The following is a 5,666-nucleotide window of genomic DNA, read 5'->3' on the forward strand; positions in this document are numbered from 1 at the left end:
TGTGTGTGTGTGTGTGTGTGTGTGTGTGTGTGTGTGTTTGTCCCCTCATCCCCAACATCGCCTGACAACCGATGGTGGTGTGTTCACGTAACTTAGCGGTTCGGCAAAAGAGACCGGTAGAATAAATAAGTACTAGGCTTACGAAGAATAAGTCCAGGGGTTGATTTGCTCGACTAAAGGCGATGCTCCAGCATGGCCACAGTCAAATGACTGAAACAAGTAAAAGAGTAAAAGTGTAAAAGAGTAAAGTAAGTTCTAGTAGTGCGCTGAGGGTGGATGTCAACTTATGTATATCTAGATATATAAAAACATGCGCGCGCACACACACGCTCACACTCACACTCAGAAACACGTTCACTACATTCTGTTGCCTGGGACATATCTCTGAAAATCATCAGTGTCACTTTATAGTAAATCTTATATTAAAATATTAAAATATACAATGCTGCGTCTGTGGCGTGATATAAGCTCACGACCTTTGGTTCCACAGACTGAAAATTTTGTGCGAATGAGCCAGATAAATCTGACATTGATAAACACACAGGTAATAATATCTGAGAAGTAATGTTTAGATAGCAGTGATGTTATTGAAAGTCTATTAAATCAAAGCGATAATTGCCATGATATTAGCAGCGTGTACACATGAGTAGGTAAGATGACTATTTAGAGGAATATATCCGGAGATATAGAGAGCGAGAGAGAGAGAGACAGAAAGAGACAGAGACGGACAGAGACAGAAAACGAAAGAGACATAAGAAAGGGGAAAAATTGCAAGGGAGGAATGAAGAATGGGAAAGAGAGAATAAGGGATGAAGGAGAGAGTGAGTGAAAGAAAGAAGACGATAGTTTAATTGAACAATTTCACATTCTCACTGATGGAAATTTCCACTTTAATGAAATTTAATTAAAATATAATTATCGTTATTGTAGCGGAATTTATAGATTGCGGATATTAGTCGCTATGTTTATATCCTTTTATATCCTTCTAATAAATTAAGGCTTTACCATTTGATGGTATCTCCTCCCTCTTTCTCTCATACTCTGATTCTATGTCTATTTCTTTGTTCATATTCTCTCTTCAGACTTCTCCTGCATTCTATTTCTCATCCATTCTTCCTATACCTACACCCATCCACACGCCATTATTTCATATCTGTATTCCTCGCCAATTAATAATAAGGTAGATCATTTATTAATATGGGAAAATATTGCAAATGGCGTGGGCTATGAGCGTGATCAACGATATGTATAATTTGTGGTGTCGATAAACTTATACGATAATACGTATGTCATAGACCACTATGTATGTATGTATGTATGTATGTATATATGTACGTAAGTATGTATGCATGTATGTCATTATTCGGTTTTATTTCAAGAATTGTTGCCAATAGAGAAAGAGCCGGTTTCTAACCAAGGTCCAAGGCTCCGTCATTGGAATTTCATAAACATCAACAGGGTATCGGTGTAGGTATGTAGTATCTATGTTATTATTCGGTTTTATTTCCCTATTTCTGGCCAATAGAGAAAAAGCCGGTTTCTAATCTGGATCCAAGGCTCCTTCATTGGAATTTGAACATCAACAACAGTGTATTTTTGTTTGTATGTATGTATGTATGTATGTATGTATGTATGCAGATTTTTGCAGTTCTAGTGATAGAATGGATCTGTAATCTTCGAATTAGCTTTCTCCTTTCTGGTTTTGAGAAGCCTAATTTCAGCATCATGCCCTAGCTACAGCATCATGTCTTATCAATAGATAATACCGTGATGACATTTTCGGAGAACTACTTATGATGTGGGTCACCACCCCCTACTGGAGCCTCGTGTAGCTTTAGGTGTTTTTGCTCAATAAACACTCACAACGCCCGGCCTGAGAATCGAAACCACGTCCCTACGACCACGAGTCCGCTGCCTTAACCACTGGGCCATTGCATCTCCACGCGTCAAGTCATAGAGCATAGCTGTTTGAGTTTTACTAGCAGTAACTCTGCAGATGTGGAAGTAATTACCTTTCCAATTTGGAACCTCGTTTGGCTTTTGAAATGAAAGAACAAGAATATAAATTACATAATAGGATGTGATATTAACAAATAGGCGGAGGTATGGTTGTATGTTTACAATGTTAGTTGTACAAACACGTAGTTTCAGCTTCAGTCCCATTGCGCGGCGACTTTGGAAAGTGTCCTCTAACATTGACTCAAGCCGATCAATGCCTTGTGAATAAATTTGGTTGACGGAATTTGCGTAGAATAACCAATATCACAACATTACCTCTGGGCGAAACACTCGTCCGTTACAGGGTTTCTGAATCAGCAATTTTGAATTAGGAGGGGACTTTTATATTACACAAAATACGTAACCTCGGTAGGATTTGAAATTAGAAAGTTAAAAATACTGAAGAAATACCACTAAGTATTTTATTCGACGTACGGACGATTCCGCCAGCTCAACGCCTTAGAGATATTTAATATGAACAAGAACTTATGTATCTCAGTAACATTGAACGGCTTGTGAAGGTCGTGAACATTAATTCCTTTCATTCCAACTGAACCTTAAACAAAATTCGACAGCCTGGAATCAACGAATAGTGATTTTAATCAGAAAATTAACTATAAAATTGTAAAGTAGTGTTTGCGTAGTCTGCAGCGTTTACGTTATATTAAATGCCATATTAATTGCTATCTCGATTACAGATGGCCGGACTCGAAAACTAGAATCATATAATGAGGTGTAGTACACACGAACCGCCGTATCATGCCATGTGAGAGTGTATTTTTCGTCATATTTATAATGGTAACCTTATCTGTATTATTACTATTATGAATAGTAATCGACTTTAAAACATTAACAGTAGAAAAATTAGTATTCGTTGTTGTTGTCATAAACTAGTAGTGGTGATAATAAACGTATCACGTTACGAGCGCTCGCAAAAAATAGAAATATGCATACCATAATTAAAATTTAATCGAAACATAAAATGAAAACAAATCCAGAAATACAAATAAAGATGGCTACTTTGATTGATATTCAGTTAAATAGAGATATCGATTAAACAAAGACAGTGTTAAAGACACAGAATTTATCCACAACCATACAACTGCATTAACAACATATATTCACATTCAACAATTAGCGTTTAATTAAACAATCATAATGTTCCGAATTCTAAACTCTATATGGAAGCCGGTTGTAGGAAATATTTTTTATTACATTTAAACAATGAATGACTCGGAAAATCAGATTTAGTCAGAAGATCCAATGTGATCTGCTACTAGTGTATCGTGTCTTCTAATAAAGGGTGTTTTATTGTCAAGCCTTTCGGGATCTAAACTTGCAATTTTGATCTAAGGTCACACACTGGTGTGTGGCACGGGGTAGACACCCTAGCTGAACGAAAGCTACATCATCTATACAAGGGCAGATGATATTCTAGCATGCCTAGAAATCGTTCAGAATCCCATTGACTGATTAATGAGTTAAGTACTTCTGAATTCTTTCATATCCCTTTACAAAGACGTCTCACTCTCTCTCATGCATCGACCTTATCTTTCCTATTACCCAGGTACGCCACGTGTGAAATAAAGAACATGATAAGTGCGAAGACCATGAAAGATGGTTCAAATCGGTCCTGGACAGGAAAATCATATCGCTGTCACTGTCGGATAGAATCGATATTATTCAATATCAGTCGTCAGAAGATTAATCCAGATACTCAATCCCTCTTCCATAGATCTCCCTCTGCTGGTGAATATATATTTATTTCTCCACAGACAGATTCTGTATGTGTGAAACAAAACAATATCGACTAATGTAATTTCAGAGCGATATATTAGTACTAAAGCTTATGTAAACCAAGTCCAAAACGGTTTAGTAAATATCATTATCTTACGCGCTTTCTTCAGTCTACAAAGCTTAATTTACGAAATATTCGCAAGTTGGAGAAAATTTCCGAAGCTCTAGGTGTGGAATCGAACCCAATATTGTGCAACTTGGGAATAACTCGCTTAAATTGTACGATTACCCATACTACAAACATTGAGCATTATGGATAATAAGAGGGAGCAAATTATATATGTAAAGTCAACTGCATGCATATATGTTGAATCAATATATGTAGATATGTTGAATCCTTAAAAAATTGTCACAATGCCTAATATTATGAGATAAAAAATAATTAAGCTCTTGCTAATGAAAAGAAAGTACGAATTGTTCGTCCTTTCTTTTTGCAGAACTCTCATTTAACCTTTATTCGATTCAGGGCTCTCAAACAAGAGACTATACATAAATCCCAGTTCTTTCCGTGCACTTTAATGTTCGCGCTTTTATGCGCTGGTATAAGCAGCAACTGGCCCGGAAAAACACGAAGAAAAGAAAAGAAATCGGGGAAAACTTTCAATATATCAGCCATTTTGGTGTATGTCATTCCAATCTAAAGTTCAATTTTTGAGAAAAATTATAATTACTTTTATTTTCATTTTCTTCTGTGTAAACGATTATTTCGAATATATGCAAATACATTCTTGAATTAGCTTTTCACTGTGAATAAATTTACTTGTAATTATTTCCATCGATGTTGTTAGGGTGTATTGCGGTAAGTGCAAATAGGAAAAACATATTCTTCAACAACAGATACGAGGAAGAATAGAGTTGAGGGTACAGGAAGTATCATATATCTCTCAGTAAGGGTTGTATATCGCCATTTACGTCGAAGTCTGTGAGTTAAAAGCTATTTTCTCTGGCACTGAAGAAGATAACATCGAAATATCTTGTGTTTAAGTCATTTGTATCTATTTTTATCAGGAGTGACATTTCTAATTAACATTAATTCCGTGAAATATTCACGGGCCCAACTAGTATGAATAAAAGTACTGACATCATCATATTTACACTCCTAATATGTGTTGTGTATGTGTTGTGTATACGTGTGTGTACTTATGCATGTATATGTATGTAAATATAAAAACATAGATAGATTGATAGATAAGTAATATATATATATATATATATATATATATATATATATATAGAGAGAGAGAGAGAGAGAGAGAGAGAGAGAGAGAGAGAGAGAGAGAGAGAGAGATTCTTGTACTTGTTACAGGTATTTGATTGCTGCCAGTTTGGAGCACCACCTTAATCGAACAAACTGACCCCAGAACTTATTCTTTGTAAGCCTAGTACTTATTTTATCACTCGCTTTTACCGATAACATACAAGGTTGCTTCACTGCCTGATTAGACATCGACTCCTACAAACTTGTTTTTGTGTGTTCATGTTATTTTATTAGAACAGCTATCATGCATTGTCAATAAGATAAGGGTATTATTTTATCGAAGCAATGTGACTTGTGCCTATTAGTACCATCTAGAAAACGAATGCTGAATTTTAGTGATAGGTACCGATAGATACTTTTGACGAGTATAATTCTCATTCTCCATTTTACACGGTGTTGTATTGTATTTTCTTGTCTCGTTTATAGAAAGCAACTGCAAAAAACTTGCTGCTGTTTCCTAAAATATTGACAAGGCATCATAGCTGTTATAATGTAATAACATGGACGCACAAAAATATGTCTGTCAATGGACATAAGTTACGAGAAAAACAATGGCAATTACCAAAGGAAAGCAATCCAAATGCATCACCCATTATGCTATGCATATATATAT

At 35.7% G+C, this 5,666-nt stretch overlaps 1 long non-coding RNA gene across 1 annotated transcript in view; it reads left to right on the forward strand.

The window, feature by feature from the left end:
• The window catches only part of LOC128250039 (uncharacterized), a 402,283-nt gene that overhangs the window by 190,808 nt on the left and 205,809 nt on the right, over window positions 1-5,666 (forward strand). The window lies entirely within an intron of this gene.

Source organism: Octopus bimaculoides, chromosome 19, assembly GCF_001194135.2.
Source record: "Octopus bimaculoides isolate UCB-OBI-ISO-001 chromosome 19, ASM119413v2, whole genome shotgun sequence".
NCBI classification, from domain to species: domain Eukaryota; kingdom Metazoa; phylum Mollusca; class Cephalopoda; order Octopoda; family Octopodidae; genus Octopus; species Octopus bimaculoides.